The following is a 13126-nucleotide window of genomic DNA, read 5'->3' on the forward strand; positions in this document are numbered from 1 at the left end:
TTTCACATTAATGGCACTCCACTAAACGTAGTGGACCATTTCACCTACCTTGGCTCCACTTTATCTTCAAACTGTTCCCTTGACACTGAAGTCCACACCCGTATTAATAAAGCATCATCATCCTTTGGTCGCCTACGCAGCAGGGTCTTTGAAAACCGAAACCTGAAGACCTGTACCAAGATTGCTGTGTACAACGCAGTGTGTCTCTCCACTCTGCTCTACGGGTCAGAGTCATGGACTCCATATCGCCGGCACATTACTACCTTGGAAGCCTTCCACATCCGCTGCCTGCAAAAGATCCTTGGCCTGTCCTGGGAAGATCGAATTCCCCATACAGACATCCTCGAAAGCACCAATTCCATCTGCATGGAAGCGGCCGTGGCGAAAAAACATCTTCGGTGGATTGGACACACCATTCGCATGCCAGACAACCGCCTGCCCCGCCAGGTCCTCTATGGCCAACTGAGAGGTGCAAAGCGTTCTGCTGGGGGCCAAAAGCGGCGCCTCAAGGACTACAGCAGGGACCTCCTAAAGCGAGCCAACATCAACCCCACGCAGCTTGAAACACTTGCACTCAACAGACCAACCTGGCAGATCACTTGTGCTACTGCAATCTCTGAAATACACAAAATTAACCAAGCCAGACGAACCGAGAAACGCATTCAACGACACCAGCGGGCAGCTGGTACCCCCCTGGTATCCGGTTTCCCTTGCTCCATCTGTGGTCGAGTCTGCGGCTCAAGAATCGGTCTCTATGCCCACGAGAAGTGGCACCAGCGACAGAGTTGCTGACCCCCCCCCCCCCCCCCACCCCCCTACCCATCCTCCCCTCCCTTGGAGCAAGTGTCATCATCAGACATGATGGACAGCTAGTATGTATGTATGTATGTATGTATGTATGTATGTATGTATGTAGGTATGTAGGTATGTATGTAGGTAGGTATATACTGTATATGTATACACACACACACACACACAGTGAAAAGGCCTTCAAGAGGCAAACAATAAATCATATACGGGTTTGTGTATTTGCATCTGTTTTGACATAAATCGAAGTCAAACATGAATCTGTTCTGAAGGCGCGGTGCAAAAGGGAAAGTTAGGGTGAAAAAAACACTTGCGATGTAATGTCTGGAAAGCATGAATGAAGGTTTGCACATGTCAGAGAATGACCTCAGTCTTTACGTGTCATCTTTTCGACATCAAGTGTCAGCCTGACCAGTATGACTTATTCTCCGGAGATTGCAGACATCTCTTTGCAGTCCGTCGTCGTTGAGGTTATCTAAGTACGGACTGCAGTGACGGATGGTGAAATAGACTGACAAAATGACATCGAGGAAGCCACATATTGCAATTCAAAGTAGTGTGAGAACGGATGGCCAGATAGATACATGGAAAAAGATGTTTAATGAGTAAATGATTTAATGTGTTCCTCTTGTCAGGCCAACAAGTCAAAGTTGAAATTGCTGTTGGTAAAGCCGTTATCTGTGACCTTAACGATGTGGAAACGAGCCATCCGTGAACTTGAGGCCATCTGTTGCACAGCTGCAGTCTGAGGAGTCATCCACCTCGAGAGACTTTTTTTTTTTTTGGGGGGGGGGTCGGTATTCAGACACAGCGAGATTTCATCTTAATCTTCTGTCTTTCCAGCAAGATGCCATCAGACTTCTCTCTGCCCTATAATGCTTTGCCCTCCAAGGTTTTGTTTTAGTCAAGCCCGGCTGAGTTACCTTCAGAGTCGACGGCCCGCCTTGACACGAATGAAGAGTGACAGCTGTGGCTATGAAGTGGAAACAGATCTGCGGCTTTCTGCGTGGCCTCCGGAATTCCACAGTTCCCTGGGGTCAAATCAGCTGTCCTTTACACCAATCGATCCGGTACCATTGATCCTTTCACCAGTTTAATTTGCTTACGGGTGTCTGATTAGGAATGATTTACGGAGCCCTTTGCTCTATTTGCAAAAGCCAACAACCATGCGCTTTGATGAATTAGCTACTTTTCCTTGCCCTTTCATATATGAACCTTTTTAAAATTTATAGGTTGGGACCCCACCCACCGGAGGAGCCCTCTGGTGAGCAGTGGAAATTGGAGGAGTTTGTTTTTCTGTCAGCGCAGTCAATCTTACTGCAGAGGTCACTCGCTCAAGAGATACTCATACCAAAACATCGGCTAAGAGCTGCTGCCTCACTATTGATGACCTGGATGCAAAAAAAAATCATGAAAAAAAACGTGCTCTCTAAAACGTGGTGCACATTTTGAAATAGATTCACAAATGCAGCAACCTGACTGAGCCAATCACGTGACAGAAATCTAAATGCAAATATATTTAGTAGGAACAGGAATCTGAATCATAAATACAGGGCATTTGGAAATGCGCTCATTGGTTCATTCTGACCATTCGGGAACTCAGAGCATTGTTCAAATTCGCTGGTCGATTATTCCCAGTGCACCAAAAACGGATTACCGGTGCGTGCACTAGGCGCTCCGACTGGGGACACAGTGAAGCATTATTTTGCTCAGTCCAACAGTGGCGTCAAAGTTAGAGTTGGGAACATTAAAAGACATTCGTCCCATGCCCTATCTCATTGAAATAATATTTAAATAAAACCAAATTCTCTATAAATGAATAGAGATTTTTTTTTTTTAGTCCATCATTACGTCAACTCAAATCTACAACCTGCTACAGTAAAAAGAATGAACAAAACACATCTAAATCTCACTGCGTGATTAACATATTGGATGGATGACAATCGGTGGTTTCCGCTGGAGTATTGACTGTATCGTATATTTTTAGAGCTCAATTAAAAGTTGGGTGCAGTGTACGTGTGCTTCGCAGGCTTCACACAGTCTTTGTCATTGATCATCAGCTGAAGCCCCCCCCCCACCGCCCCCCTCCCTCCGCCCCGCCCCACACACACTTGCCCGACTTTTTAATATTACTTTTGGCAAACCAACCCAACTAGCAAGAATGTATGAAATAATTCCACCACTATGCACCTTCTCTGGTTTTTTTTTTGTTCTTTTTTGCTTGTCTTGTCAAACGACAAGGTACCGTAATTTGCGGTTGTCCGTTGACAGCACGTGTAATCTGCGGCCATGTAATTTGACAAAATGTTCTGCAATAGTTAATTCAATATGCGAGACGAAATGGGCATTCTCAATTCCGTCCATTTCCATTTAGAGTAAAAAATAAAATCAGAACGCAATCACTGGTGGTTCAAATTTCTCGTCTGAGGCACAGATATGAGCTTCCCCTCACATCTATTTATTATTCTTTATATTATTGTTCTGTTGTATTGATTTTATATATTGTATTGATGGTATATACGCAGAATTTTATTTCACTATAACTCTTGTCACATCAACATTTTCGAGTAAACACATTTTTAGCCTATTGATGAATGATCGTTCTTTTGTTGCTTGGTCGATGGGAGTAAATATCGGCCCGTCTTCTTCATCCGCACAAGGTGCATTATTAATTTCAAGAAATAGCATTCCCTTTTCTGTTTAAACAAAATAAAATCAATCTGCTGTTTTAATGTTGAAGGTATTGTGACAAATCGGTCTTTTCACTGATTGGCCATATTAGCTTCACTCGTTTGTATAACTGAAAATTATTTTATTGAACTGCAAAATTAAAATGAAGGTACGCACTTGAAACCTTAAGCCTGAAAAAGGAAACCTTAAAGAAGGGGAATTTTTTTGTTTTTGTTTTAAGTATCATATCACGGTAAATGCAATGAACTGGGTTATGCGCGTTTTATTATGTGTTGCTGAAAGCTGAGGAGTTGTGGCCAACTTCCATGACTTTGATTGTACATCTACTTAAAAATGTATCTGGATCCATTTTATTTTTCAACAACCACTTAAGGGAATACAATTGAGTGAATTCAACACACCATTTTTTCAGTGTACTCCTATTGCTGAGTTGGTGAACGCTCCACTATTTGTGTGTGCTCTGTTCACGGCATAGTAGAATGCACTTGCTCTTTTGTCATACATAAACGTGAGTTTACTCACTAACGTCAGTCCTTGGAAGACATTACAATGTATTCTTTTCAGAATATCGTTTAGCATGGCCAGGCGGCAAGCCTCCAGTTAAGTGAGATAAAATTACTCCTGCCGCAGCGCCATATTTAAACATCGCGTATTTAAAAACACTGACAAACAGCTGCATTTAGATAACATAAGACATCATGTAAGTTGTCACACTCGAGAGACCATTTTAACAGTAAACATGGAGCAACCACTGTGGTAGCACGGTGGTTGACTGGTTAGCATGTCCTGTGTGGCTGGATGGCTTATCCGGTACCCCGCCGACTGTCTGAAGACAGCTGGGATAGGCTCCAGTACTCCCGCGACTCTTGTGAGGATAAGCGGGTTGGAAAATGGGTGGATGGATATTGATTGACTCATTGTCAACTGTAGGGGTGACAACTGGGGTGGCAAGGCATTTTGCTGGCGGTGGCAGCTGCCCCCGTTTGCCACCCTGTAAAACCGCATGTGGTCATGAAGAATCTGATTTATATACTAAATAATAAATATCATTCAGGTCATTTGTTTTTTAATATTTACACCCCACCTCCCATCCCAGTCTTGTCTTTTTCGTTTCAGGGCCCACAGTACTTCTCTTACCGGTATGTAAGAGTCCCATTTTTGCATAACGCGCCGCTGGTGTGAAATAAAAGAAAAACGCATCACTGCAGTGTGTAAACGGGAATGTTTGCCGCGACTCATTTGCCTGCCAAAAGACACTGAGACCCGAGGGAAATGATGTGTGACACACAAGCCCTCACATGGCAGCCTGTGGCAGTTGTTGCTTTGGTGAAGCTGCATGCTCATTGGTCTCTTGCTCAAATACGACAGCTTGTCCCAAACGGTGACGGTAAATATCCCAGCGTTGGCGACATCACTCCTGTAGGTAAAGCTTTGACACACCCTCTGATTTTGCGCCTTTAGTGTTGCTGCAGTCTCTCCTCATTTGTTACATTACAAAGCAACAGCTTGGCTGCATCCAGTAAATGTTTATCGTTGCAAGAGATTCAATTAAATAATTATTTTGGTAATACGACTATGTTGTTACACTATTACAATTTCTTTTTCAAATTTACAACTTGATTCTCATTTTGTCGTGAGCCAAACAGCATGTTTCCCCAAGTCAATTTTAACTTACTTCATCGTATCAATTAAAACACACACACACACCCACCCACACACACACACACACACACAAATGCGCTTGATAAAAAAAAGATTTTCTTTATGTCGCTGTAAATTCTCAGTCATTGACACCAACCTGAAAATGGTCAATCACAGCAGTTGTACTCTTCTCATTTGGTGGACTTTTTTTTTTTTTTTTTAAATAAAATACATACAAAGATGACAGGGGCAATTATACTTTTAGGCCAAAGATATCACGACTCGATTGTATCTCACTTTTTACTATTCAGTGTGATACAAATACATGTTCGTACCCTGTATGAAGGTCATGCACCTTGTACATGTTGAAATCAATTTACTGGCTCTGCACCTTTATTAATTTCTTCCTGAAACCATACCCCACCCACCCTTCCACAACATAAGGTCGAAACCGGTTCTTCCAAAAAAACAACTAAGGCAAAGCTATGCAAAATATCCTCCTAAGTTGAGCTAAGTGCAGTCGTGTCGATACTTCCATCCATTTTCTACACTGTGTTAAAAATGTGTGTCGTTGAAAAATATGTATTGAGATTTTAAAATGACTTTCAGGTGAGTAAACAGAGGTCCTTTGTGGTCTGGACTGTCTGTGGGGAACAAAGGGATGAGATTGCATCTGATTTTTAATTGATACCTGAGACTAGCGCGCAGCAGCTCGGTAGATTACGAGCATTGTAAGGACAAACGGCTTGGCGATAACCTCACATTTGGTCTGATGGGAGATAGAAACAAAACAAAAGGAGCCTTGATCAGCTCAAGATACCTCCCCCTTATAACCCTCCGAGGCACAAGAGGAGAATACTTGTGGGTGGGAACAAACTTTTTAGATGAAAACAGCCCTTGTGGAAGTGAATTCCAATAAATCAAAAAGCGCCTTTGCCTTGTGCGCGCAAGATCAGGTGATCTGGCATTGTTAATAAAAATCTATTTGTTTTGACTCCTGCAAAACAACTTGCGCAGGAATTCTTGTGTTTCCAGAAACAGAAATGTAATTACTGCTCTTGCCCTCACCTTCAAAGTAAGCGTCAATAACACGCGCATGCTGGTGTCAAAAGTACAAGGTCTCTCAATGCGCATCTCACACTCTCTCACTCAAATTATCCCTCTCCTTTGCACTTTGTTTGCAATCAAAAAAGGCAACAAGCCAACCCCCGTGTGTTGTTTTCAGGCTCCTGTTTGTTTGGATCTGAATATACGTGAGCGCATGCATTTTGTGTGCCCAGTGGGTGTGCACTCAAACACATAGCTGGCGGATGATTGCTTGTGACGGCCATATTGATTTCTGTCAAAAGTAAAGCTTGCAAGGCTGCTCCGAGACAGCAGGTGGAGATTTCTGATAATGACCGAGTCATTCCACGGGAGACACCTGCGGAGTGAAGCTCTTAAGGCCACACACACACAAACAAACATGCTTACTTGAGCACAGCATGGGGCTATATACAGATTTCTTTATGTGAAAAGACTCTTTGCTTCTTCTTACTAACAATGTTGGAAGGATCTATGGGCTCTGGCTAATCAGCAGCTATGCGCCAATGCCATAAGATGTAAACATTAGCTTATACAGCTAACTAGCTTACAAGTTGACCGGTAGGCCGTTGCAAATTTTGTAGACTATTCCTTTTGTGGTTTTGAAGGGCATGGAATCAATGCTGCTTAAAATTGTATGTGAATTAGGAACGTTTTACCTCAGCAAATTTGAATCCATTATGACTCAAAATTGCGTTTGGCTGGCTTGCTAAATGGCACTTTTATCTGTTAACAAAAATCGCTGGTAAAAAAAAAAAAGTGCTATGAACGTCAACGATGCTGATTTTGCTCAGCCATGCATCAAGCTTTTGCGGTTTAAAGATCAGATGGCATAACAAAGGGGTGCCCAACCTTTTTTGACCCAAAGTCCACTTTTCAAGTAGCCAATTAAGCTCCTGAGATTAAACAGTTCAGTGTCAACATCGCAAATCCACAAACCTTTTCCAGCCGGCAGTAACTAACCGCACAACACTTTTCTTGTTGTCAAAGTAATCGCTAGACATCACATTGCTTTCTCCGATCCTCTGTCATAAGACCACACACTCACACACACACACGCACACATGCACACACACACACACGCACACACACAAACGGCAATCTGTGCCTAACATGAACAAAACAGAAAACAAACCAGAGTTTGAGTTTGAAAAAAAAGAAAAAAAAGAAATCACTGCCAACCTTAGTGGGAGAACTGACAAAGGCAGGTGGTGAGGCCGGGACTAACTTTTGCAGCGTAATAAAGCTATTTTTGCAGGAACAAATCCTACCGTAACTGTCATGTCCCATTTAAAAATGTCGCTCCAGATTCCCTTTCTTTGCCACTGCCATCGGTGCATTTCAGATCAAACCAACAAGCTTTGAAAGGGAATAAACAAACAAACAAAAAAACCCTTTGCGACCGATCGCTAGCTGCAAGCAACTGCTGACCACTCTCAACTTCCTGTCATGAAGAACATGCGCTACTGGGGAAAAGGTGACTTACTTTTTTCTTTCCAAAAGATAACTTTCTTGTGGATGTCATGTGAGACTAATTGGTCCGACAGGCTGTACTGTACACTAATATCAAAACATATTGCAAATAATGTCCACACATGCCCAAAAAACATGTGTTTACTTCTCGTGGTGGACTTTGGATCAGATTGACTGCTTGAGTGTTCATAACAATTTCTGCTATGAATATGTTACAATCTGCTGGAACACCATCTGACAAAAAAAAAAAAAAACGTCTGTAGCTAAATGTGTGATAACCTAAAATTGCGTAATCTGTATATTCAAATGTTTGGTGCAAGTACTTTTCAAGGTCAAAATCTCATCAGAGTTTTGCTCCTTCAGCCAACAGTGCGTTGTGCCACTATTTGAACCTTTGCCATGTGGTCACTTTGTGTTTACATGCTGACCAAAAGTTTACGTGGCACCATACTCCGAACGCAGAAGAGCTGCGTGGATACTATAATGTCCATGATGTGGCTTTGTGTCAACCACTGTACTTTGATGATTTCTGAAAAGACATTTTGTTAAAATATTTCCAAAACATTTCTCCAAACAGCATCACTTACATATTTTATGTTTAAACAAAACAAAACAAAAACATTGACCGTGCAAATATAAAAAGGATGTTTTATGTTCGTGCAGGCCAAATTGACAGTCATTGCTTAAGAAGGAAACTGCTTTTCTTTAAAATGATGTCAAACTGTGAGGCCAAAATTGGAAATCTTCCCCGTTGTGCAGTGCAAACTGCATGCTGTGCAAGAATGGAAAAATTCACAGGGGCTTAGTCAACAGTCAATTGTCTTTGGTAAGAACCCGTCTCGTCACTGCGGCGCTGCTTCCTGCCCACACCCGCACTTTTCCTCTCCACTGCTCCGGTGGAGGTGGTGGTCAGGTGTCCTCCCCTCCCCAGAGGGCCCTCTCCCTTGTTCGCCCCCTCTTATCATCTGCCACATGAAAGGATTTCATTACAAGCTGTGACACCAGTCCCACCCTTAGCCAACCTGTCCATGGAATCGCATCTCAATGGCATCACACTGTGTTCCGTAAAAGAAGCAACATCATGCGCTACACCCGCCCATATCTGCCTTTCCTGTCTTATCCAGTCTTGTCTTGTCCTATCCTATTGTATTGTTTCTCATTCATCAATTGCATGTTGTTTCATCGCTTATTTTCCTTTCTTATCCTATTATATCCGTTTTTCCCCCTTCATTTTTCTTTGACTTCCTCTTCCTTCCTCCATCTTCCTTCGCTAAAAAGAAGTGGCCTTTTCTTCCCTATCCTTTCACTTGTTCACATCTTGCTTTCACCCCCCCCCACCCCGTGTTCTTTGCCTCTCTATTTCAGCCCCACATGCCCAACCGACGGCCCTCAATAAACTTCTCTTTTATTTATAGCTTGTTTGCTTTTATAAGGCATCTGTGTAGACCAAAGTCGCCGGTGCTGTTTGATGTGCACGTCTCTCATCTGTGATTAGGAAGTGAATCTTTTCAAAAAGGGGACAGGTTGTTAAAGGAAACGACTGGAGTGGAGCCTCCTTAGTGCAGATTATCCCGCACATGTTTTATTTGGCTTCTTTCCATATAATTTCCGCATAATTCATGGCCCAGGTCCGATCTGATGGGCCGAGCCGAGCGCTACTACCTACAACGCAGCGTCTGGCCTCTTTTAACAATCGCAGCATCCAGAACCTGTTAGTGGTCGAGTCCAGGAGCTGCAGCCTGGGGCATAATTAACAGGAGAGGGGTCTTACTCATTCCGCTGGCCGCCCTCATTTAGCCACTTGATTTATTTACTCAACAACCACCGGCTCTTCTAAGCTCATGTTCTGTGCGCTGCTCCCACCACTGTTAAAGAACAACCTTTTCCATGTGCGTCATAAATAACTCGATGGCAGACTTTAGTGGGACCACCGAGCACAGGCGGAGATGAATCTGATGATAATGGTGGATGGGGAGATCTCGTGCTCTGCATTTATCACAGCTAATACGAAGACAATGCTATGCTGTAGGAATGATGGCTTTTTCAGTGCATCGCCTCCTTGTGCTCGATTGTTTGGCACATATCACTCATCCCGTGTCTGCAGACTGCCAATTAGAAGTGTATACGCAGTCCAACCTAGATGCTCTCACTCCACGGGCCCACCGCAGTGTGCAGCTCTGTGTGTAATGCTGGTGGTGGGGTGGAGGGTTCACAAGCAGGCTGAAGGCAAAAGATTTTTTACCGCTGCAAGTGCCGACTTTTCCATCTCTTGCAGACGTTTGCCTCTCCCTTTTTTTTTTTTAGCTAGGGGCTGCTGGAGGCTTATGAATGAATTCTGACAGAAGCAATATAAACTACAGAGGTGGTCAATTCGTCCATCATTTGTCATTCGCCAGCGGCCCGCCAGTGTGTCAGTCCGGCATTATTTCAGGCCGGCCCAATCCCTTACTCCGTCATCATTAGTCTAACTGTGCTTCCGTCATTGGCGAATTAGAGTTCATTGCCACTGTTTTAGGACTGTAAGTAATAAAACAGTTTTTAGGACCGTCAGTAAAAAAAAAAAAAAAAAAGTGCCGTGCCTTACAGCACGGAATAGTCCCGTTGCGTGTAGCTCAAGAATGCATACCAACATACTATCATCAGTGACCCCCTCCCCCCATGTGACCCAGGGCATGTATAAGAGAACTCAGAACTGTATTGTTAAGCTTCGCTTAAGACAAGCACCGGACCCACAGGCAGACACAATGAACTCAGTACTGGGTTTATTGTATAAGAGGGACAGGTCAAGAATACAGGAACCAAAGGCAGTCAGAGAAACCAAACCAAGGTGTAGAGGAAAACTGAGCGCAACAGCTGGGCAGCAGTGAGTATGGCAGGGAAGATATAGCTGACAAACTGGTCATGGCAGGCCCTTCGGACTGGCCTTGATGCTGCAGAGACGAGTGCCTGACGAGGTGAAGACTGGCAGGCGTGTGGGCGAGACAGGTGCAATGATTAGGGAGACGCCCAGTCCTACACTGAATTAAGGGAAAGGCACCCATGAACAACAGAGGGAGGGGCCCACACAGCCGAACAGTGACGACAGACACAATGGATTCTAACCACGTACTGTATGTGTAACTCTTGTTTTTTTTTATTTTTTTTTTATTGACCATCCTAAAATAGCAGTGACCAAGTATAATTTACCGATGGCGGAATGATGACCCACAACTTGCAGACTGCGCCGGCCTGAAATAATGACGGATGGCTGACGACATGGCAGGCCAGCCGCTGGCGAATGATGGATGGAGTTACCCACCACTGCTAAATTACAAACAGGTAAATCAGGTTCCCTGTCCTTATCCAACATATGATAAACTTTTACAATTTTGAAAAAAAAAAAAAAGACCCACACAAAGAAGCGGATTTAAAAGGAAAAAAGGCAGCTCACACTGTCAAGGTGCTTTGAAGAGCCGCAGAATAATGCAACCTCAGATTTATGTCCTCATAAAGCTAGGGAGGTGATTTTGATGTACGACTTTATAGATCGTAGGTGGACCCCTCCCTCTGGGTGATATTCCTTTTCATCTTTGTTCTAAATACTTGAGCAAGAGTAGGCAAACATAAATCATATCAGATTAATTGTAGCATCACCCACCCTGCGGGAGACTTGTTTTCCTGTGATTATCATGTCTCTCAAACACACAGTGACGTAAAGCTTTCAGACATGAATACTGCCGTTAGGTGGTCATAGTACAAGTGTGATTGGTCCCTTACAGTCCAATGAATCTATAGTTACCGTTGAAAAGAAGTCCCAAAAAAAAAAAACGAAACGCAGGAGTGTGTATTGTTGTGGACAGGTAATGAAAGATAATACCGCATGGGTGGAGTCGTCAAGAAGACACTAACTTTGATTCATCCCTGTGTTGCCTTTTTTATTTTCTTTTTTTAACTCCACCTGTTCTGACCTGATAAGAGCCCTAGCAGAGGATCAAGAGCTGTGAGATTAACATTCAGTGTAAAATTGACCAAATTCAGTGTTACTCTAAACCCACTCAACATTATGAGAAACGGACAGACAGGTACTGTTGATAGATAGATAGATAAAAATCTGTCGGTACCTTTGTGAAGCATTCATTGCTTGCTACAATGAAGTTATATTATGTCCCAGACGGTGCAGACAAAAGCATTCCGTGTCCACAGACAGACGAGAAGTGATTGCATATTTGACTGGAGGGCATATGGCAGGTCAGTGGACTACAAAACCATCATGCTATACACTGTATCCCACCCCCCCTTTTTTTTTTAGTCATCAAAACCCTTTGACAAAATTCAAAGTGATGGCCCAAACAGTAGAAAAAAAAGAGAGCCTCGATGGAGGAGAACTGAGCCCGAGATATACGAGCCTGCATGGGTAAGGAGACCTCCCTCTGGGCCTGGCAGACCAATCCAGCCTATTGATTTTCTGTCCTTTCCTTCAATATCTGGAATGTGCCATCGTGAATAGATTATGACAAACGTGCCCGCCAGAGACCGTCGATCCTTTAATTGAAGATGATAGAGGACAGCCGAGGATGAAGCGTGTCCGTGCCTCCCAAAGTTACCTCCTTCCACGTCTATAAACCACAATGACCTCTCATGGAACCAAGCTTTTGTGGCCAACCAATCTCTACTCGACGAAACTTTCACCGCACCGCTGAACACAATGGAGTCGGTGCTTTACAATAACAACCTCCTGCCAAAAGCACAAAAACAAGGCAGGAGAAAAAGCTCTGTGCTCTATTTTGATGAAAGTAACAAGCACAGCTTGTTGTAAATAGGCTTTCTGCGGCCCGAGGCAGCTTTTCTCCCTGGGGGATGTGCTTTCTGCATCTCTCCCAGGGTTGCTGTCGCCAAAGGGGAAGAAGGGAAGCACAAACAAGAGGTTGCCTCAGCTCTTTTGGCAAAAGGAAATCATCTCTGATTAGGTATACTGTCTGAGATGTTGCTTCCTTCCAGATTAGGAATAAAATGTTGGGATGACAATACAGGATTGCGTTTGGACTTGTCTTGGTTATCTCGCGTCAGGATTACAGTCCAGGTGCACACGGAGAAACACTGGCTGCCGAGGGTGTCTGGCTATACTGACGAAAGATTGTTAGCGCTCTGTCTGTCTACAAACACATCCGGCAGATAACTCGGATGTGTGCTTATTCAAATGAGTTCTGCTGCGGGCACCCTCTTGCAAATCGGGCGCCATCCGCGCAAGCGTCGTCACACAAATTAGAAACGGATGTTCTGGGCAGAGCGGTCTGTGGACATCGGCCTCGTCGTGCCACCTTTGACATGAGTGTCTTGCTTGACCCCCCGCCCCGACTGGAAGCCAAGCCACCACCTCTCTCACCTCTAAAAAGGGAACGCAAAAGATGACTGTCTCCAACCTGCAGCCTCCATTAGTGATTTTTTTTTTCAA

The 13126-nt window shown here is 43.8% G+C and overlaps 1 long non-coding RNA gene across 1 annotated transcript; it reads left to right on the top strand.

Annotated features, from left to right (window-relative positions):
- The first annotated feature begins 1623 nt into the window (after positions 1-1623).
- On the top strand, positions 1624-2827 carry LOC147204814 (uncharacterized). Its single transcript, XR_015101014.1, has 2 exons — positions 1624-1877; positions 2040-2827. It is a non-coding gene; the product is annotated as an uncharacterized LOC147204814 (long non-coding RNA).
- The last annotated feature ends 10299 nt before the right edge of the window (positions 2828-13126 follow it).

The sequence above is a fragment of the Hippocampus guttulatus genome, chromosome 5 (assembly GCF_054856545.1).
Source record: "Hippocampus guttulatus isolate MCC_2025c chromosome 5, RoL_Hgut_1.0, whole genome shotgun sequence".
Taxonomy (NCBI): Eukaryota; Metazoa; Chordata; class Actinopteri; order Syngnathiformes; family Syngnathidae; genus Hippocampus; species Hippocampus guttulatus.